General features: G+C 45.1%; 17 non-coding genes and 4 pseudogenes across 17 annotated transcripts; 10 read left to right on the top strand and 11 right to left on the bottom strand.

Moving 5' to 3' along the window:
* Positions 1–7,803: 7,803 nt before the first annotated feature.
* Positions 7,804–7,922, bottom strand: LOC142393564 (5S ribosomal RNA; annotated as a pseudogene).
* A 354-nt stretch (positions 7,923–8,276) lies between these two features.
* LOC142392371 (5S ribosomal RNA) lies at positions 8,277–8,395 on the top strand. The gene has a single exon (XR_012771027.1). It is a non-coding gene; the product is annotated as a 5S ribosomal RNA (ribosomal RNA).
* A 298-nt stretch (positions 8,396–8,693) lies between these two features.
* On the bottom strand, positions 8,694–8,812 carry LOC142393340 (5S ribosomal RNA). The gene has a single exon (XR_012771949.1). It is a non-coding gene; the product is annotated as a 5S ribosomal RNA (ribosomal RNA).
* A 2,142-nt stretch (positions 8,813–10,954) lies between these two features.
* Positions 10,955–11,073, top strand: LOC142393164 (5S ribosomal RNA). Its single transcript, XR_012771783.1, has one exon. It is a non-coding gene; the product is annotated as a 5S ribosomal RNA (ribosomal RNA).
* Positions 11,074–11,443: 370 nt separating this feature from the next.
* LOC142393177 (5S ribosomal RNA) lies at positions 11,444–11,562 on the bottom strand. The gene has a single exon (XR_012771795.1). It is a non-coding gene; the product is annotated as a 5S ribosomal RNA (ribosomal RNA).
* Positions 11,563–11,920: 358 nt separating this feature from the next.
* Positions 11,921–12,039, top strand: LOC142393546 (5S ribosomal RNA; annotated as a pseudogene).
* Positions 12,040–12,409: 370 nt separating this feature from the next.
* Positions 12,410–12,528, bottom strand: LOC142393296 (5S ribosomal RNA). The gene has a single exon (XR_012771908.1). It is a non-coding gene; the product is annotated as a 5S ribosomal RNA (ribosomal RNA).
* A 359-nt stretch (positions 12,529–12,887) lies between these two features.
* LOC142392859 (5S ribosomal RNA) lies at positions 12,888–13,006 on the top strand. Its single transcript, XR_012771489.1, has one exon. It is a non-coding gene; the product is annotated as a 5S ribosomal RNA (ribosomal RNA).
* A 370-nt stretch (positions 13,007–13,376) lies between these two features.
* On the bottom strand, positions 13,377–13,495 carry LOC142393225 (5S ribosomal RNA). The gene has a single exon (XR_012771840.1). It is a non-coding gene; the product is annotated as a 5S ribosomal RNA (ribosomal RNA).
* Positions 13,496–13,853: 358 nt separating this feature from the next.
* On the top strand, positions 13,854–13,972 carry LOC142393313 (5S ribosomal RNA). Its single transcript, XR_012771924.1, has one exon. It is a non-coding gene; the product is annotated as a 5S ribosomal RNA (ribosomal RNA).
* Positions 13,973–14,270: 298 nt separating this feature from the next.
* Positions 14,271–14,389, bottom strand: LOC142393342 (5S ribosomal RNA). Its single transcript, XR_012771951.1, has one exon. It is a non-coding gene; the product is annotated as a 5S ribosomal RNA (ribosomal RNA).
* Positions 14,390–16,531: 2,142 nt separating this feature from the next.
* On the top strand, positions 16,532–16,650 carry LOC142393166 (5S ribosomal RNA). Its single transcript, XR_012771784.1, has one exon. It is a non-coding gene; the product is annotated as a 5S ribosomal RNA (ribosomal RNA).
* Positions 16,651–17,020: 370 nt separating this feature from the next.
* Positions 17,021–17,139, bottom strand: LOC142393178 (5S ribosomal RNA). The gene has a single exon (XR_012771796.1). It is a non-coding gene; the product is annotated as a 5S ribosomal RNA (ribosomal RNA).
* A 358-nt stretch (positions 17,140–17,497) lies between these two features.
* On the top strand, positions 17,498–17,616 carry LOC142393551 (5S ribosomal RNA; annotated as a pseudogene).
* A 370-nt stretch (positions 17,617–17,986) lies between these two features.
* On the bottom strand, positions 17,987–18,105 carry LOC142393297 (5S ribosomal RNA). The gene has a single exon (XR_012771909.1). It is a non-coding gene; the product is annotated as a 5S ribosomal RNA (ribosomal RNA).
* Positions 18,106–18,464: 359 nt separating this feature from the next.
* On the top strand, positions 18,465–18,583 carry LOC142392860 (5S ribosomal RNA). The gene has a single exon (XR_012771490.1). It is a non-coding gene; the product is annotated as a 5S ribosomal RNA (ribosomal RNA).
* Positions 18,584–18,953: 370 nt separating this feature from the next.
* Positions 18,954–19,072, bottom strand: LOC142393226 (5S ribosomal RNA). Its single transcript, XR_012771841.1, has one exon. It is a non-coding gene; the product is annotated as a 5S ribosomal RNA (ribosomal RNA).
* Positions 19,073–19,430: 358 nt separating this feature from the next.
* LOC142393315 (5S ribosomal RNA) lies at positions 19,431–19,549 on the top strand. Its single transcript, XR_012771925.1, has one exon. It is a non-coding gene; the product is annotated as a 5S ribosomal RNA (ribosomal RNA).
* Positions 19,550–19,847: 298 nt separating this feature from the next.
* LOC142391972 (5S ribosomal RNA) lies at positions 19,848–19,966 on the bottom strand. Its single transcript, XR_012770648.1, has one exon. It is a non-coding gene; the product is annotated as a 5S ribosomal RNA (ribosomal RNA).
* A 358-nt stretch (positions 19,967–20,324) lies between these two features.
* LOC142393686 (5S ribosomal RNA) lies at positions 20,325–20,433 on the top strand (annotated as a pseudogene).
* A 298-nt stretch (positions 20,434–20,731) lies between these two features.
* LOC142393514 (5S ribosomal RNA) lies at positions 20,732–20,850 on the bottom strand. Its single transcript, XR_012772113.1, has one exon. It is a non-coding gene; the product is annotated as a 5S ribosomal RNA (ribosomal RNA).
* Positions 20,851–20,922: the final 72 nt, after the last annotated feature.

A 20,922-nucleotide genomic window follows, 5' to 3' on the forward strand; every position in this document is an offset into this window, starting at 1 on the left:
GGATGAAATCGTTCATGTCCACAGCAGACACCTCAAGACCTGACAAAATGTGGGCATTTACAATTTTCTTTTGTCCCATTGTTCTCATCAAAAAACTTGTCTTTTTACCACTAACATTTAATTTTTTTGCCAGGCTCTCTGTGCAAAATGTTCCTGAGCTTCCAGGGTCCAGAAAAGCATATGTCCATAGAGTCTTGTTACTCTTGGGGCTCCTAACTTTAACTGCAACAACAGAAAAGATAGAATCATCTTCAGCACCGGCCCCAATATGACCACAGGTCTGACACATTACGGTAGAAACACTTGGAAGGCTCGCAGTCTGTTGTGATTGTTTGGAGAATGTACCTTTATCCTGCCGCTCAATATGAAGGATTCCTGGGTGCTTTTGGTTACACACGCTGCAATCCAAGCGACTGCGACAGTCTTTGCTCATGTGGCCTACTTTCAGGCAACCAAAACATATTCCCTTTTCCTTGATGAAATTAATCTTATCCCGATGTAATTTAATTCTAAACTGAGAGCAGTTATCCAGTAAGTGACTACTTTGTGAACAAAACAGACAACTTTGAATTGAGGAGGGCTTGATTTTATTTCCTATACATTGAGTCATGTCTCCTTCCTTTATGGTGGTTACATTGGTAGCAAAACTGCTTTCCTTCTTCCTTTGCATGAAATGGCTGGTCTTGAAGGACTTGGATTTGGTAGGTGGCGAGTCTTGAATGTTGCCAAAAAGCGGATCAGAGGCAATTTTGACTTGCTTTTCAATAAAAGTGACAAGATCGACAAATAGTGCTCTCTGACCTTTTTGCTCAAGTAGGTTACAAGCAACATTCCTCCATCTTTCCCTTAGCTTGTACGGAAGTTTCATGATGATGCTTCTCATGTTAGAGGGCAAGTCCAGCTCTTTCATTTGTGTCATTTGCTCTGTTAAATTTGAACATCCTCGCAGAAATAGAGAAAACGACTGTAATGCTTTAACATCCTCACTTTTAACAGGTGTCCAGTTAAGAATCTTTTCCATATAAGCACTTGCAACTTTCTATTCATTTCCAAAATGCTCTGCGAGAAGAATTTTGGCCTTGTTGTATCCCATCTTTGAGGGCAAGTGTTGGCAACTGTGCACTAAGTTCCTTGGTTCCCCCCTGGTGTATTCTTCAAGAAAATGTAAACGATCACTACAGTTAGTTGTTTTGTCCTCTACTCCATTTTCAAAAGCTCTAATGAAAGCCCTGAAGTGAAGAGGGTCTCCATCGAACACGGGGATATTTCTTGATGGAAGCATAGAGCTCAGGTTTTGTTGAACTAGCAGAGCAGCGATGTCATTTTGTCTCTGCATAATGTTTACAATTTCATCTTGTTAAAATTGGCTTTGTTCTTAGACATTATGAATGAAATAGGGCTCAGTACTTTTCCATTAAGTGAGCCAGGAGTAGAAAGACAAAACAATTAGGAAAGCCTGGGAAAGCAAGAGCAGATTCACACACACACATTATTTGGGTTAGTGTGCATATCCAATCACATATGATCAACAAGGGATCCACCGTGGGAAACTATCAGACATATATACGAATTGTAACCAGAAATCAGGGCCAGTCTGACAGACTTCCTGCGGGAGCTCTGTTCCACTGAGCCCAGCGCTGATATATTTGATGTGTGACTACCAATAAACACTTCATTTTCACTTGAATTACTTCGGTCCGTTCTTGAGCCTCCTACTAAAAGAACCGAATCTAACAATCTTGAGAGCCATTTGTCAGAGAATGATATTGAGGGTGTACCAGACCTGCTTGATTTTGATCACCAGCCGATCTAAATCGAATTGGATCATTAACATCCAAAAACATCTCATCTTTTCTTGTTTCTCGGATTTGTTTAGGCCTAACAACTTGTGGTTGAGGTATAACAGGCACATCAATAACATTCATCCTTTTATCCAAGGTTACTGGTACAAAAATGTCAGCATCAGGCTTCAATACGTTTGATCTTTGAGAAATGTTCCTTTCAAAATAAGAGTTCATCCCGTCTGAACGTTTTGAGCCACACACAGATGAATTGTTCTCCAGAACGTTAAGTTTTGCACTTGTTGCAGCCAGTTCAGTTTCAAGTTCCAGTTGTTCCTTTTCTTTCCTCAGCTTTTCCTCTTCAGCTTCGATTAAATGTTTCTTTTTTAGAGCAACAACGCGCTGCGTCAGCGCTGCCTTTTCGGCCTGGGCTTTAGGGTAGGCGTCCACTATTCCGGCACGTCAACGTAACTCGCCGGATTGGATGCCTAGTTGTCGCCGTGTTGCTACACGGGTGTGTACAGAGGGGCGTGTGAAATGGCTCCGGGGGAAAGTAAATAACTTGTGATTTTAACCAACCGAAGTTTCTCCCTCTAAAAATTTGAGTTTTGGAGGGAAATGAATGTGTATAAATCGTCAGCAATGGAACATTATTTCATATTGTACCATGGATCCGGATCTGCGAGCGAGGAGAGCTGCTGCTGCTGCTGCTGCGACACAGGAGAACACATGATCTACTGTCATTGGATAACGCACTCCGTCTGCCGTGGCAAATTTGCATAAAGTTTGGCCGAGCCCAACTTTTTGACGTGCCGCAGGTCCGCCGCTCGCCGTGCCGGAATCCCAGCATGCTTTGCGAGCACGGCGACAACTATCGGCCGGATTTCATTGAAAATTAATTGAATGCGTTGGATACGGCTTGACGTGCCGGAATAGTGGACGCCTACCGGAAGGCTGAGCACTTATCTGAGCCGCCGGCAGTGTTCCGTTAATGTTGATGACAAAAGGTGTTGAACAAAGCAATCCATGCTGATCATCAGTCCATAATCCAAGGAAATCCAATCTGTCCAATGATTAGAATATAATCCTTCCTTTAAGTCCAAGGGCTGGTTTTTACTTGATTGTAGTGGCCATTTGTCCATAAAAAACAAATTAAACTTAAAGCAAACAAAATCAAAAGACCACTGATGCACCATGGGGATGTGGTTTAACGCAGGCAAAAGAAGATGAATGTCCAAAAATTAATTCTTGCGTTTTTCTGAAGATTTATTTCCAAAACAATAAAACAAACAAAAGAACAAAGAAAACCTGCTGCTCTCTCCCTTTCCCTGGTAAAAACCATTGGCCCACCCCAGTGCATGCTGGTACTCCAGGTGCCTACCTACATAAATAGACTCAGGTGCCCAGTGTGACCCAATTAACAAAATATTCAAAACAAATAACTAACAAAGAATATTAGCAAGACAAATCTAATCTAAATAAAGCACTGAAATGAATCAAATAAAGTTACTCATAATTAGTAAATTAAATTTACAACTAGAACCAAAAAACAAAAGCTAACTCTACAAATAGCTCCTACAATATCTATATATATATCTATAGATACTAATGGATTTTATATTTAATTACTTTGAAGATATGATAAATAAATATATCCATGATACCCCATAGTGATGCTGACATGATTCTGTTGGACTTAAATGATGCACTAACTGAAGGTTAATCTGACTGATGAAAGTATCTTGGGAACAAAGAGGGAACAGGATGAGACCAAGAGGCTTCAGTTGAAGATGGTGTCATAAGTGTCCCACTAAGAATCTCTGGGGAAAACAGTGAGAACAATAAATATGTAGTTCCACCATCCTGTCCTCACACCACACTGCTAAGATTCCAATAAATGTCAGTCTGCTGTAGTTCCCCTACAATCCAGCAGAGGGTGCTGTGACTAAGAGGAGCTGAATAAGTGGAATCTGTGAGATGCAGTTTTATCTCAGAAGCAGATGATGTTCTGGTAGAAGAGACATTTCCATCTTACTAACATGGCTGCGGGTGATAAAGTCAGAGGGTGGGACATGGTGGAAGATGGTTGTTCTGGGAACTACCAAGAAGCTGAAGATGTAAAAATCTACTTTTATGGAGGAGACTAAGAATGACAAAGAGTTGTGTTCCTGAAACTGACTTTTCAGTGACTCAGACCTGATCCCACTCACTGGTGATTGATGGAAATGATCAACACGACCATCTAACCCAACTCCAGCAGAGTTGCTTCATGGTTCACATGAGATATACAGAATAATTAGGTCTTCTACAGAAAAGAAGAACTGATCCCGGCTCATCAGTCAAAGCATCTACAGCCACATATTTCCCTCCAAGTCATTTAAAGCTTCTTTAAAATCAGTTATTCAGCCCAGCTTTGCCATTCAGCTCATTTTCCATCTGACACCAGAGAGAACAGACAGACTGAAGGACATCTTCTACAGATGGAGTGTTTGGGACAACAGGAGGAACAGACAGTGACATCATGCTCTGTTGGAGGATGTAGATCTGAAGGTAAGCTGGACCGCTGGCATGATTCAGTATGAAGGAGGACGAGGTAGGGGCACCCTCTACCATTTAAAACGCTGATAAATGTGTTTCTGCCGCTCCAAAGAAGAAAAACGTTGATAAAATACATCCTCAGTGAAGTGATCAATGCACTTTATTGGTCAATATTTACCAAAAATTGCATGATAAAAGTTAAAGTTGTAGTTTTTGTGCTCCGTCCCGCTAAGACCCGTTCAAGTTGACTGACAGCACTGTGACGTCTGGAGCTACGGAGGCTCACATGGGCCACGTGGCAGCCCTTGCGGCGACATCAAAGCGTGTCGCAACTCTGTATTTAGCTCTGGATGAGAGACCTCTCAACCGGTGGAGGTTTTTTTTATTTTTAATTTTATTCAAACATGTCACATAGACAAAACAATGACATACTCAAAAGTAAACAGTTTGTTTTTTTTAACTTTACATATTCACACCTCCACATATAGAAAACAAAATTGAAGGATCTTAAATGCACAAGATAAAAAAGGGATAATAAATAATAAAAAAACAAGGAGAAAAGAAAAGGTAAGTCCATTCTAAACAGTTACAGGGGGGTTAGGACAGGTTAAGATTTTCTATGAGTGTGTATAATTTATCTGCATGGGGATTATTTATATGTTTCAGACATTTTTGTAACAAGGATATATCATTTTTTAATGTAAGCCATGAAGGTGGGGATTTGGCATATCGACACTTGTGAATATAAAATTTAGTGATGATGATGAGGTTATTTATCAAGAACTCTGTTTTATTTTTTTATCTTTGAGGAATACGCCTACTTGGATGTTTTGAAAAACAGAAATCCGTGTTTATGGAACTTTGTTTTGCAATTACAACAGTTTTCTACAACAAATTGAAATCTTCTTTTTAAAAAATCCTTTTAGGGATAGATGTTGTTTATATTTTTGAAATTAACTTCTTTACATTTTGGGGGAATTTTAAGTATTTTGTCCCAATAGTTGATTTTTCACATTTGTTATAATCCCTAAGAATGAATGAGCTTCTTGCTATACCTGGATATAAGGTGTTTACTGAATACTGTCTTAAAAATGTATTGTTACATTTTTCACTTACTAGGTCCAAATCATCTAACTTTATTTGATGTAAACTTGGAGTTGGAATGTTCAAGATATTGCTCTGAGGCTCAGCTTTCCACCCGAAATCGCAGTAAGGAACTTGCGCCCGGACCTGGTCCTATGGTCCAAGTCCTGCCACCGTGTCTTCATTGTGGAACTCACTGTCCCATGGGAGGATGCGATCGGGGAGGCATATGAGCGGAAGAGGCTGCGGTATGCCCACACCCCTTTTACAGACAGACGTTCCACTTCCTATTCGCCCCATTATACAAAATTTGGCTGCAGTTCAGTTGATTTTGTCTGGGGGCGCTGGCGAGCGAGTGCAGAATGACCATTTTCCATAGGGCTGGCGCTAATAACTCAAAAAATGTCCCCGCTAGCGGCTGAAACCTGAAAATATTACTGTGATTTCTGACAGAGGGATGTGGATTTATATCAAAGTACAATAACCTGGGAGTTATATCTTTCTGTTTTCTTACAGGTCTGGCATTTGCGAGTCAGTCTCCGCTAGCATCTAGCTAACGGAATCTGAAGAACGCATGGCTGATTACGACCGGCTGCTTTACGGCACTCGTCCACTGTGCTAACCTGGTGCTGCTAACAACAACCAAAGCTAAACCAGAGGATAATTTATCCTGCCTTTAGGAAAATTAAAATGAAAAAATATAAAAAATTCTATCCAAAGCAATGGCTGCATCTAAGGTGGATCTCATAGTACCACCAGGGAGTTCTGCCTGCTCTGCACTGCTTTCTTGGCGCCCCCTTGAGTGCAGTACCACCCAGAAAAAGCCGCCAGCTTTCCCTCTCCTCATAATAGAGACTCTCTGGTATGCCAAACTAGCAGCTGAAGCAGAGGGGCGGGGCTGGAACGTGAAGGTGTGGCCTGTCGAGGTGGGCTGCAGAGGCTTTGTGGCCAGAAGTACCACGGGGCTGCTGAAGGAAGTTGGCATCAGAGGGCAGGCCCAACGCAGGGCAATGAAAGAACTGTCTGCGGCAGCTGAGCAAAGCAGTCACTGGCTGTGGCTCAAGCGCAGGGACACAACGTGGGCTGCCGAGTGAGCATGTGGTGCATCCGTGCAACATGCACCCAGGTCTAATCAGCCTGCGGTGGGCCAACCCTGGCAGAGGGTGTCCTGTGAGGAAATGGCCGAAACACCCTATGATGCCCGGGCACACAACTGATGATGTGTCGCGCTGGGGGCGCCACATGGTCAGCAATGGCAAATCCCACTCCACTGTCACTTACCATGAACATGAAGGGACTTCAACACCAAGTCCTATGAGGAAGTCTTTACTGATTGGATAAGGACTTGTGGGATATTCTGGATGACATTCTTATAAGTCTCACTGGAGCAACTCATGCTATATTTAGCATTAAAATAATTCAATGTTTCCATTATCATCCATTATGTGTCTAACAGACCAAATTTGTTTAGTCATCCAGTCTTCCATAAACATAGACTTCCTTCCATTTAATATTACCCAATTATTCCACAATGGTACATTATGAGGGCTGAAATTATGCTTGAACATCAGTTTCCAATTTAACAAATGCTGTTGATGAAATTTGGATAGTTTTATGGGCAGTTTTGAAATTTCAAAATCTCATACTAATAGAAAATCAATACCTCCATCTTTGTTAAAAACAAGAGAAGGTAGCGAGAACCATATCTCATCATCATTTCTTAAGAAAGAACAAAGCCATTTGATCTTCAATATACCATTCATAATTTCAAAATCAATTGCTTTTAAACCACCATCCTCATAATCCTTTATCAAATCTCCATTTTTGATGTAGTGATGCTTATTTTTCAGTATGAAATGAAAGTTTATTCCATTGATTTCTTTTATAATTCTAGGTGGGATGGCGAGGGAGTATGCTGGATAAATGAATCTGGATAATGATTCAACCTTGCTTAACATGGTTCTGCCGAATGGCGTTAAGTCTCTTTGTAGCCAATTATTTAAAGTTTTTTTAATGATTGGCTATTTTGCATATTCTTTTTTTTACTAACTTCTTCACATTTAGTTATCCAAATCCCTAGATATCTGGTCTCCTTTTTGACAGGCATATCATACAACGAAGAATCAGAACAGTTATGGATACTCATTAGTTCACATTTGTCCAGATTCAGGTGCAAACCTGAGGCCTGAGAAAAAATCTTTATTGTTTCTAAGGCTAATGGAATTTGATCCTTATTTCTTAGAAAGATAGTTGTATCATCAGCAAGCTGACTTATAATCAATTTGTGGTTGTTAATGTCTAAACCTTCAATGTTTGAATTTAAAACAGTATAACACTGGTGTCTGTGTGGCACACGGTGATGGTCAGATGTTACATGCAGGCCGCAGAGAGAAGAGTAAAAAGCTTACAGCACCTGGTATTCCCAAGCGGTCTCCCATCCAAGTACTAACGAGGCCCGACCCTGCTTGGCTTATGAGATCGGACGAGATCGGGCGTGTTCAGGGCGGTGTGGCCGTAAGCCACAGTCCCTGTGACAAATATATGTTATATAGGTGCTGGAACCATACGTTTCCCCTATTTTTACCAGAGAGCTGGCTTGAGAGGCTGCTGTTGAGCCTGCACGTTGACTTCCCTGATGTGATTGTACTCTGCAGCTGAAAATGGGACTCTCAGATAACTGTCTGTCAAAAGCCTCTGTTCCCTGTGTGTAGTTTTGTGTCCGTTGTCATATAGAGAAACCAGGGAAGCTCAATCCCACGACATGCTCATAAACTGCGTCTTCTCTAAACAGTATAGTTCTATTTTAGAAGTCGGAATACAATAACAGAGTCTGTTTCAGAATCTATAAAGAGCTGGTTTGTGATCTCATTGCTGGCTTACGGCCACACCACCCTGAACACGCCTGATCTCGTCAGATCTCAGAAGCCAAGCAGAGTTGGGCCTGGTTAGTACTTGGATGGGAGACCGCCTGGGAATACCAGGTGCTGTAAGCCTTTTGGCTTCTCCAGGCGCATGCAGTTTGGCTACGTCAAATGCAAAAGCAGTCCCTGTTTGACTTTTTGGAACTTGTCCTTTCTCAGGACAAAGTTAAATGTATGAGGATCAAAGCCAACAATGGCCTGGGACATCTCAGCAGATCCAGGATCAGCAACATGGAGACTGAGAGCCAAACAGAAACAGAGGTGTCTGCCAACCAATCAGCAGCAGCCCAAGCTGGTTAACTTCCTGGTGTCTGTGTGGCACACGGTGATGGTCAGATGTTACATGCAGGCCGCAGAGAGAAGAGAAAAAAGCTTACAGCACTTGGTATTCCCAAGCGGTCTCCCATCCAAGTACTAACCAGGCCCGACCCTGCTTGGCTTCCGAGATCGGACGAGATCGGGCGTGTTCAGGGCGGTGCGGCCGTAAGCCACAGTCCCTGTGACAAATATATGTTATATAGGTGCTGGAACCATACGTTTCCCCTATTTTTACCAGAGAGCTGGCTTGAGAGGCTGCTGTTGAGCCTGCACGTTGACTTCCCTGATGTGATTGTTCTCTGCAGCCAGGGCTGTAGTGGTCAAATTAGAGGTGGGTAAACTATGAATTTTTTGATCAGACAGACCGTGACGCGACGTGACGCGACGCAACGCAACGTGACGCGACACAGCACAAAGCAACGCAAGGTGTCGCAAATCTGTATGGCTGTCCTGGCCATATTCCATGACGTTATCAGTTAAAGTCATATTAAATCAATGACAGTCAACAAATGTGTTTGTAGTTTGTAGTTTATTAAATTTCAAATTTCAACAGTAAAGAAAAGTATGTGTAGAGTAAGAACTATCTACAGTAGATATGGTGTGTTTGTGTGTGTGTGTGTGTGTGTGTTAGTATGCATGCTTTTTAAAGTAGTGCCCAGAGGGCCTCCTTGTCCGCTACGTCAGGTTCTGCCTTGCAGGGGCGTGTTCTGGGGTCCATGGCTCCCCTGTGCTTCACCAGCCAGGACTTCATTTCCATCCATCCATCCATTATCTATACCGCTGAATCCGTCGATCGGGTCGCGGGCGGGCTGGAGCCTATACCAGCAGTCAATGGGCAAGAGGCAGGGTACACCCTGGACAGGCCGCCAGTCCATCGCAGGGCCACATAGAGACAAACAAGACAAACAACCATGCACGCTCACACTCAATCCTAAGGACAATTTAGAGATGCCAATCAACCTAACATGCATGATTTTTTGGACAGTGGGAGGAAGCCGGAGTACCCGGAGAGAACCCACGCATACACGGGGAGAACATGCAAACTCCACACAGAAAGGCCCCAGCTGGGTGTTGAACCTGGAACCTTCTTGCTGTGAGGCGACGGTGCTAACCACCACACCACCGTGCAGCCGGACTTCATTTCCAGGACACCAAATTTATTTTGGATTACAGTGAACCCTCGTTTTTCGCGGGGGTTACCTTCCAAAGAGAACCCGTGATAGGCGAAATCCGTGAAGTAGAAATCTTTTTTTTTTTTTTTTACAATTATTATACAATGAAATACTGCATAATGCATTGAAACCAAAGAACAAAGCCTTTTTACAGGCCCAAGCATTTGTTTAACAAATAAAAGTACTGTATAAAGGTTTTTTTTTTTTTTTTTACAAATAACTACTGTAGCCTACTGTAAAATAATCATTTTCATCATCAATACGAACTGAAGGCTTCAAATTGCGTAGATCAGCACTGCCCCACCGCGACCCGAGTCATTGGATTAGAACGTGAAAAAATGAAAAATGATTTTGAAAAAAAATACAAAGTACAGTGGGACAAATAGTGACTCACGTGTATTTCACTGCTCTTCTGACTGAGCCGCTGCATCCTGACTCGGCTCTGTAGCGTTTTTTTCTTCTAAAGCCCGCGGTGCAGGTGTGTTTTTTCCGAGAGAAGAATATCGGTAGTTGTTGTCGCTCTTTTTTCTTCTGGGCAAAAATATTTATATATACCGACATGCCACCATCGATTATGTTTGAGAACTGTAATGAACGTGTACGTGTACATATTAAACCACAACATTATTGACACACAGGTAGAGAAGAAGCGGAGAGACTGTTTAGCCAATCAGAATCCAGAACACAATGCACGATGCAAATCCGTGAAGCAGCGAAACCGTGAAAGGTGAACCGCGTTATAGCGAGGGTTCACTGTATTCCAACGGCAGATCACAAGGCGCAGGGAACTTTGACGTGCGTAATTGCCATTAGGAACTGCGTAAACGCTATTTAGAGGTGGGTAAACGCTATTTCCTAAATTCCAGAGGTGCGTAAACGGCGTTTACGTGCGTTTACCCTCCACTAAAGCCCTGTCTGCAGCTGAAAATGGGACTCTCAGATAACTGTCTGTCAAGCTCCTCTGTTCCCTGTGTGTAGTTTTGTGTCCGTTGTCATATAGAGAAACCAGGGAAGCTCAATCCCACGACATGCTCATAAACTGCGTCTTCTCTAAACAGTATAGTTCTATTTTACAAGTCGGAATACAATAACAGAGTCTGTTTCAGAATCTATAAAAAGCTAGTTTTTGATTTCTTTGCTGGCTTACGGCCACACCACCCTGAACACGCCTGATCTCGTCCGATCTCAGAAGCCAAGCAGAGTCGGGCCTGGTTAGTACTTGGATGGGAGACCGCCTGGGAATACTAGGTGCTGTAAGCCTTTTGGCTCCTCCAGGCGCATGCAGTTTGGCTACGTCAAATGCAAAAGTAGTCCCTGTTTGACTTTTTGGAACTTGTCCTTTCTCAGGACAAAGTTAAATGTATGAGGATCAAAGCCAACAATGGCCTGGGACATCTCAGTAGATCCAGGATCAGCAACATGGAGACTGAGAGCCAAACAGAAACAGAGGTGTCTGCCAACCAATCAGCAGCAGCCCAAGCAGGTTAACTCATGGAGACTGAGAGCCAAACAGAAACAGAGGTGTCTGCCAACCAATCAGCAGCAGCCCAAGCTGGTTAACTTCCTGGTGTCTGTGTGGCACACGGTGATGGTCAGATGTTACATGCAGGCCGCAGAGAGAAGAGAAAAAAGCTTACAGCACCTGGTATTCCCAAGCGGTCTCACATCCAAGTACTAACCAGGCCCGACCCTGCTTGGCTTCCGAGATCGGACGAGATCGGGCGTGTTCAGGGCGGTGTGGCCGTAAGCCACAGTCCCTGTGACAAATATATGTTATATGGGTGCTGGAACCATACGTTTCCCCTATTTTTACCAGAGAGCTGGCTTTAGAGGCTGCTGTTGAGCCTGCACGTTGACTTCCCTGATGTGATTGTTCTCTGCAGCTGAAAATGGGACTCTCAGATAACTTAGTTTCTGTCAAGCTCCTCTGTTCCCTGTGTGTAGTTTTGTGTCCGTTGTCATATAGAGAAACCAGGGAAGCTCAATCCCACGACATGCTCATAAACTGCGTCTTCTCTAAACGGTATAGTTCTATTTTACAAGTCGGAATACAATAACAGATTCTGTTTCAGAATCTATAAAAAGCTGGTTTGGGATTCCATTCCTGGCTTACGGCCACACCACCCTGAACACGCCTGAGCTAGTCTGATCTCAGAAGCCAAGCAGAGTCGGACCTGGTTAGTACTTGGATGGGAGACCACCTGGGAATACCAGGCGCTGTAAGCCTTTTGGCTCCTCCAGGCGCATGCAGTTTGACTACGTCAAATGCAAAAGTAGTCCCTGTTTGACTTTTTGGAACTTGTCCTTTCTCAGGACAAAGTTAAATGTATGAGGATCAAAGCCAACAATGGCCTGGGACATCTCAGTAGATCCAGGATAAGCAACATGGAGACTGAGAGCCAAACAGAAACAGAGGTGTCTGCCAACCAATCAGCAGCAGCCCAAGCAGGTTAACTCATGGAGACTGAGAGCCAAACAGAAACAGAGGTGTCTGCCAACCATTCAGCAGCAGCCCAACCTGGTTAACTTCCTGGTGTCTGTGTGGCACACGGTGATGGTCAGATGTTACATGCAGGCCGCAGAGAGAAGAGAAAAAAGCTTACAGCACCTAGTATTCCCAAGCGGTCTCCCATTAAAGTACTAACCAGGCCCGACCCTGCTTGGCTTCCGAGATCGGACGAGATCGGGCGTGTTCAGGGCGGTGTGGCCATAAGCCACAGTCCATGTGACAAATATATGTTATATAGGTGCTGGAACCATACGTTTCCCCTATTTTTACCAGAGAGCTGGCTTGAGAGGCTGCTGTTGAGCCTGCACGTTGACTTCCCTGATGTGATTGTTCTCTGCAGCTGAAAATGGGACTCTCAGATAACTTAGTGTCTGTCAAAAGCCTCTGTTCCCTGTGTGTAGTTTTGTGTCCGTTGTCATATAGAGAAACCAGGGAAGCTCAATCCCACGACATGCTCATAAACTGCGTCTTCTCTAAACAGTATAGTTCTATTTTACAAGTCGGAATACAATAACAGATTCTGTTTCAGAATCTATAAAGAGCTGGTTTGTTCTTTCCATTGCTGGCTTACGGCCACACCACCCTGAACACGCCTGATCTCGTCAGATCTCAGAAGCCAAGCAGAGTCGGGCCTGGTTAGTACTTGGATGGGAGACCGCCTGGGAATACCAGGTGCTGTAAGCCTTTTGGCTCCTCCAGGCGCATGCAGTTTGGCTACGTCAAATGCAAAAATAGTCCCTGTTTGACTTTTTGGAACTTGTCCTTTCTCAGGACAAAGTTAAATGTATGAGGATCAAAGCCAACAATGGCCTGGGACATCTCAGTAGACCCAGGATCAGCAACATGGAGACTGAGAGCCAAACAGAAACAGAGGTGTCTGCCAACCAATCAGCAGCAGCCCAAGCAGGTTAACTCATGGAGACTGAGAGCCAAACAGAAACAGAGGTGTCTGCCAACCAATCAGCAGCAGCCCAACCTGGTTAACTTCCTGGTGTCTGTGTGGCGCACGGTGATGGTCAGATGTTACATGCAGGCCGCAGAGAGAAGAGAAAAAGGCTTACAGCACCTGGTATTCCCAAGCGGTCTCCCATCCAAGTACTAACCAGGCCCGACCCTGGTTGGCTTCCGAGATCGGACGAGATCGGGCGTGTTCAGGGCGGTGTGGCCGTAACCAACAGTCCCTGTGACAAATATATGATATATAGGTGCTGGAACCATACGTTTCCCCTATTTTTACCAGGGAGCTGGCTTGAGAGGCTGCTGTTGAGCCTGCACGTTGACTTCCCTGATGTGATTGTTCTCTGCAGCTGAAAATGGGACTCTCAGATAACTTTGTGTCTGTCAAAAGCCTCTGTTCCCTGTGTGTAGTTTTGTGTCCGTTGTCATATAGAGAAACCAGAGAAGCTCAATCCCACGACATGCTCATAAACTGCGTCTTCTCTAAACAGTATAGTTCTATTTTACAAGTCGGAATACAATAACAGATTCTGTTTCAGAATCTATAAAGAGCTGGTTTGTGATTCCATTGCTGGCTTACGGCCACACCACCCTGAACACGCCTGATCTCGTCAGATCTCAGAAGCCAAGCAGAGTCGGGCCTGGTTAGTACTTGGATGGCAGACCGCCTGGGAATACCAGGTGCTGTAAGCCTTTTGGCTTCTCCAGGCGCATGCAGTTTGGCTACGTCAAATGCAAAAGCAGTCCCTGTTTGACTTTTTGGAACTTGTCCTTTCTCAGGACAAAGTTAAATGTATGAGGATCAAAGCCAACAATGGCCTGGGACATCTCAGCAGATCCAGGATCAGCAACATGGAGACTGAGAGCCAAACAGAAACAGAGGTGTCTGCCAACCAATCAGCAGCAGCCCAAGCTGGTTAACTTCCTGGTGTCTGTGTGGCACACGGTGATGGTCAGATGTTACATGCAGGCCGCAGAGAGAAGAGAAAAAAGCTTACAGCACTTGGTATTCCCAAGCGGTCTCCCATCCAAGTACTAACCAGGCCCGACCCTGCTTGGCTTCCGAGATCGGACGAGATCGGGCGTGTTCAGGGCGGTGCGGCCGTAAGCCACAGTCCCTGTGACAAATATATGTTATATAGGTGCTGGAACCATACGTTTCCCCTATTTTTACCAGAGAGCTGGCTTGAGAGGCTGCTGTTGAGCCTGCACGTTGACTTCCCTGATGTGATTGTTCTCTGCAGCCAGGGCTGTAGTGGTCAAATTAGAGGTGGGTAAACTATGAATTTTTTGATCAGACAGACCGTGACGCGACGTGACGCGACGCAACGCAACGTGACGCGACACAGCACAAAGCAACGCAAGGTGTCGCAAATCTGTATGGCTGTCCTGGCCATATTCCATGACGTTATCAGTTAAAGTCATATTAAATCAATGACAGTCAACAAATGTGTTTGTAGTTTGTAGTTTATTAAATTTCAAATTTCAACAGTAAAGAAAAGTATGTGTAGAGTAAGAACTATCTACAGTAGATATGGTGTGTTTGTGTGTGTGTGTGTGTGTGTGTTAGTATGCATGCTTTTTAAAGTAGTGCCCAGAGGGCCTCCTTGTCCGCTACGTCAGGTTCTGCCTTGCAGGGGCGTGTTCTGGGGTCCATGGCTCCCCTGTGCTTCACCAGCCAGGACTTCATTTCCATCCATCCATCCATTATCTATACCGCTGAATCCGTCGATCGGGTCGCGGGCGGGCTGGAGCCTATACCAGCAGTCAATGGGCAAGAGGCAGGGTACACCCTGGACAGGCCGCCAGTCCATCGCAGGGCCACATAGAGACAAACAAGACAAACAACCATGCACGCTCACACTCAATCCTAAGGACAATTTAGAGATGCCAATCAACCTAACATGCATGATTTTTTGGACAGTGGGAGGAAGCCGGAGTACCCGGAGAGAACCCACGCATACACGGGGAGAACATGCAAACTCCACACAGAAAGGCCCCAGCTGGGTGTTGAACCTGGAACCTTCTTGCTGTGAGGCGACGGTGCTAACCACCACACCACCGTGCAGCCGGACTTCATTTCCAGGACACCAAATTTATTTTGGATTACAGTGAACCCTCGTTTTTCGCGGGGGTTACCTTCCAAAGAGAACCCGTGATAGGCGAAATCCGTGAAGTAGAAATCTTTTTTTTTTTTTTTTACAATTATTATACAATGAAATACTGCATAATGCATTGAAACCAAAGAACAAAGCCTTTTTACAGGCCCAAGCATTTGTTTAACAAATAAAAGTACTGTATAAAGGTTTTTTTTTTTTTTTTTACAAATAACTACTGTAGCCTACTGTAAAATAATCATTTTCATCATCAATACGAACTGAAGGCTTCAAATTGCGTAGATCAGCACTGCCCCACCGCGACCCGAGTCATTGGATTAGAACGTGAAAAAATGAAAAATGATTTTGAAAAAAAATACAAAGTACAGTGGGACAAATAGTGACTCACGTGTATTTCACTGCTCTTCTGACTGAGCCGCTGCATCCTGACTCGGCTCTGTAGCGTTTTTTTCTTCTAAAGCCCGCGGTGCAGGTGTGTTTTTTCCGAGAGAAGAATATCGGTAGTTGTTGTCGCTCTTTTTTCTTCTGGGCAAAAATATTTATATATACCGACATGCCACCATCGATTATGTTTGAGAACTGTAATGAACGTGTACGTGTACATATTAAACCACAACATTATTGACACACAGGTAGAGAAGAAGCGGAGAGACTGTTTAGCCAATCAGAATCCAGAACACAATGCACGATGCAAATCCGTGAAGCAGCGAAACCGTGAAAGGTGAACCGCGTTATAGCGAGGGTTCACTGTATTCCAACGGCAGATCACAAGGCGCAGGGAACTTTGACGTGCGTAATTGCCATTAGGAACTGCGTAAACGCTATTTAGAGGTGGGTAAACGCTATTTCCTAAATTCCAGAGGTGCGTAAACGGCGTTTACGTGCGTTTACCCTCCACTAAAGCCCTGTCTGCAGCTGAAAATGGGACTCTCAGATAACTGTCTGTCAAGCTCCTCTGTTCCCTGTGTGTAGTTTTGTGTCCGTTGTCATATAGAGAAACCAGGGAAGCTCAATCCCACGACATGCTCATAAACTGCGTCTTCTCTAAACAGTATAGTTCTATTTTACAAGTCGGAATACAATAACAGAGTCTGTTTCAGAATCTATAAAAAGCTAGTTTTTGATTTCTTTGCTGGCTTACGGCCACACCACCCTGAACACGCCTGATCTCGTCCGATCTCAGAAGCCAAGCAGAGTCGGGCCTGGTTAGTACTTGGATGGGAGACCGCCTGGGAATACTAGGTGCTGTAAGCCTTTTGGCTCCTCCAGGCGCATGCAGTTTGGCTACGTCAAATGCAAAAGTAGTCCCTGTTTGACTTTTTGGAACTTGTCCTTTCTCAGGACAAAGTTAAATGTATGAGGATCAAAGCCAACAATGGCCTGGGACATCTCAGTAGATCCAGGATCAGCAACATGGAGACTGAGAGCCAAACAGAAACAGAGGTGTCTGCCAACCAATCAGCAGCAGCCCAAGCAGGTTAACTCATGGAGACTGAGAGCCAAACAGAAACAGAGGTGTCTGCCAACCAATCAGCAGCAGCCCAAGCTGGTTAACTTCCTGGTGTCTGTGTGGCACACGGTGATGGTCAGATGTTACATGCAGGCCGCAGAGAGAAGAGAAAAAAGCTTACAGCACCTGGTATTCCCAAGCGGTCTCACATCCAAGTACTAACCAGGCCCGACCCTGCTTGGCTTCCGAGATCGGACGAGATCGGGCGTGTTCAGGGCGGTGTGGCCGTAAGCCACAGTCCCTGTGACAAATATATGTTATATGGGTGCTGGAACCATACGTTTCCCCTATTTTTACCAGAGAGCTGGCTTTAGAGGCTGCTGTTGAGCCTGCACGTTGACTTCCCTGATGTGATTGTTCTCTGCAGCTGAAAATGGGACTCTCAGATAACTTAGTTTCTGTCAAGCTCCTCTGTTCCCTGTGTGTAGTTTTGTGTCCGTTGTCATATAGAGAAACCAGGGAAGCTCAATCCCACGACATGCTCATAAACTGCGTCTTCTCTAAACGGTATAGTTCTATTTTAGAAGTCGGAATACAATAACAGATTCTGTTTCAGAATCTATAAAAAGCTGGTTTGGGATTCCATTCCTGGCTTACGGCCACACCACCCTGAACACGCCTGAGCTAGTCTGATCTCAGAAGCCAAGCAGAGTCGGACCTGGTTAGTACTTGGATGGGAGACCGCCTGGGAATACCAGGCGCTGTAAGCCTTTTGGCTCCTCCAGGCGCATGCAGTTTGACTACGTCAAATGCAAAAGTAGTCCCTGTTTGACTTTTTGGAACTTGTCCTTTCTCAGGACAAAGTTAAATGTATGAGGATCAAAGCCAACAATGGCCTGGGACATCTCAGTAGATCCAGGATAAGCAACATGGAGACTGAGAGCAAAACAGAAACAGAGGTGTCTGCCAACCAATCAGCAGCAGCCCAAGCAGGTTAACTCATGGAGACTGAGAGCCAAACAGAAACAGAGGTGTCTGCCAACCATTCAGCAGCAGCCCAACCTGGTTAACTTCCTGGTGTCTGTGTGGCACACGGTGATGGTCAGATGTTACATGCAGGCCGCAGAGAGAAGAGAAAAAAGCTTACAGCACCTAGTATTCCCAAGCGGTCTCCCATTAAAGTACTAACCAGGCCCGACCCTGCTTGGCTTCCGAGATCGGACGAGATCGGGCGTGTTCAGGGCGGTGTGGCCATAAGCCACAGTCCATGTGACAAATATATGTTATATAGGTGCTGGAACCATACGTTTCCCCTATTTTTACCAGAGAGCTGGCTTGAGAGGCTGCTGTTGAGCCTGCACGTTGACTTCCCTGATGTGATTGTTCTCTGCAGCTGAAAATGGGACTCTCAGATAACTTAGTGTCTGTCAAAAGCCTCTGTTCCCTGTGTGTAGTTTTGTGTCCGTTGTCATATAGAGAAACCAGGGAAGCTCAATCCCACGACATGCTCATAAACTGCGTCTTCTCTAAACAGTATAGTTCTATTTTACAAGTCGGAATACAATAACAGATTCTGTTTCAGAATCTATAAAGAGCTGGTTTGTTCTTTCCATTGCTGGCTTACGGCCACACCACCCTGAACACGCCTGATCTCGTCAGATCTCAGAAGCCAAGCAGAGTCGGGCCTGGTTAGTACTTGGATGGGAGACCGCCTGGGAATACCAGGTGCTGTAAGCCTTTTGGCTCCTCCAGGCGCATGCAGTTTGGCTACGTCAAATGCAAAAATAGTCCCTGTTTGACTTTTTGGAACTTGTCCTTTCTCAGGACAAAGTTAAATGTATGAGGATCAAAGCCAACAATGGCCTGGGACATCTCAGTAGACCCAGGATCAGCAACATGGAGACTGAGAGCCAAACAGAAACAGAGGTGTCTGCCAACCAATCAGCAGCAGCCCAAGCAGGTTAACTCATGGAGACTGAGAGCCAAACAGAAACAGAGGTGTCTGCCAACCAATCAGCAGCAGCCCAACCTGGTTAACTTCCTGGTGTCTGTGTGGCGCACGGTGATGGTCAGATGTTACATGCAGGCCGCAGAGAGAAGAGAAAAAGGCTTACAGCACCTGGTATTCCCAAGCGGTCTCCCATCCAAGTACTAACCAGGCCCGACCCTGGTTGGCTTCCGAGATCGGACGAGATCGGGCGTGTTCAGGGCGGTGTGGCCGTAACCAACAGTCCCTGTGACAAATATATGATATATAGGTGCTGGAACCATACGTTTCCCCTATTTTTACCAGGGAGCTGGCTTGAGAGGCTGCTGTTGAGCCTGCACGTTGACTTCCCTGATGTGATTGTTCTCTGCAGCTGAAAATGGGACTCTCAGATAACTTTGTGTCTGTCAAAAGCCTCTGTTCCCTGTGTGTAGTTTTGTGTCCGTTGTCATATAGAGAAACCAGAGAAGCTCAATCCCACGACATGCTCATAAACTGCGTCTTCTCTAAACAGTATAGTTCTATTTTACAAGTCGGAATACAATAACAGATTCTGTTTCAGAATCTATAAAGAGCTGGTTTGTGATTCCATTGCTGGCTTACGGCCACACCACCCTGAACACGCCTGATCTCGTCAGATCTCAGAAGCCAAGCAGAGTCGGGCCTGGTTAGTACTTGGATGGCAGACCGCCTGGGAATACCAGGTGCTGTAAGCCTTTTGGCTTCTCCAGGCGCATGCAGTTTGGCTACGTCAAATGCAAAAGTAGTCCCTGTTTGACTTTTTGGAACTTGTCCTTTCTCAGGACAAAGTTAAATGTATGAGGATCAAAGCCAACAATGGCCTGGGACATCTCAGCAGATCCAGGATCAGCAACATGGAGACTGAGAGCCAAACAGAAACAGAAGTGTCTGCCAACCAATCAGCAGCAGCCCAAGCTGGTTAACTTCCTGGTGTCTGTGTGGCACACGGTGATGGTCAGATGTTACATGCAGGCCGCAGAGAGAAGAGAAAAAAGCTTACAGCACCTGGTATTCCCAAGCGGTCTCCCATCCAAGTACTAACCAGGCCCGACCCTGCTTGGCTTCCGAGATCGGACGAGATCGGGCGTGTTCAGGGCGGTGTGGCCGTAAGCCACAGTCCCGGTGACAAATATATGTTATATAGGTGCTGGAACCATACGTTTCCCCTATTTTTACCAGAGAGCTGGCTTGAGAGGCTGCTGTTGAGCCTGCACGTTGACTTCCCTGATGTGATTGTTCTCTGCAGCTGAAAATGGGACTCTCAGATAACTTTGTGTCTGTCAAAAGCCTCTGTTCCCTGTGTGTAGTTTTGTGTCCGTTGTCATATAGAGAAACCAGGGAAGCTCAATCCCACGACATGCTCATAAACTGCGTCTTCTCTAAACAGTATAGTTCTATTTTACAAGTTGGAATACAATAACAGATTCTGTTTCAGAATCTATAAAGAGCTAGTTTGTGATTCCATTGCTGGCTTACGGCCACACCACCCTGAACACGCCTGATCTCAGAAGCCAAGCAGAGTCGGGCCTGGTTAGTACTTGGATGGCAGACCGCCTGGGAATACCAGGTGCTGTAAGCCTTTTGGCTTCTCCAGGCGCATGCAGTTTGGCTACGTCAAATGCAAAAGTAGTCCCTGTTTGACTTTTTGGAACTTGTCCTTTCTCAGGACAAAGTTAAATGTATGAGGATCAAAGCCAACAATGGCCTGGGACATCTCAGCAGATCCAGGATAAGCAATATGGAGACTGAGAGCCAAACAGAAACAGAGGTGTCTGCCAACCAATCAGCAGCAGCCCAAGCTGGTTAACTTCCTGGTGTCTGTGTGGCACAAGGTGATGGTCAGATGTTACATGCAGGCCGCAGAGAGAAGAGAAAAAGGCTTACAGCACCTGGTATTCCCAAGCTGTCTCCCATCCAAGTACTAACCAGGCCCGACCCTGCTTGGCTTCCGAGATCGGACGAGATCGGGCGTGTTCAGGGCGTTGTGGCCGTAAGCCACAGTCCCTGTGACAAATATATGTTATATAGGTGCTGGAACCATACGTTTCCCCTATTTTTACCAGAGAGC

This window comes from Odontesthes bonariensis, chromosome 11 (assembly GCF_027942865.1).
Source record: "Odontesthes bonariensis isolate fOdoBon6 chromosome 11, fOdoBon6.hap1, whole genome shotgun sequence".
In the NCBI taxonomy this organism is placed as follows: Eukaryota; Metazoa; Chordata; class Actinopteri; order Atheriniformes; family Atherinopsidae; genus Odontesthes; species Odontesthes bonariensis.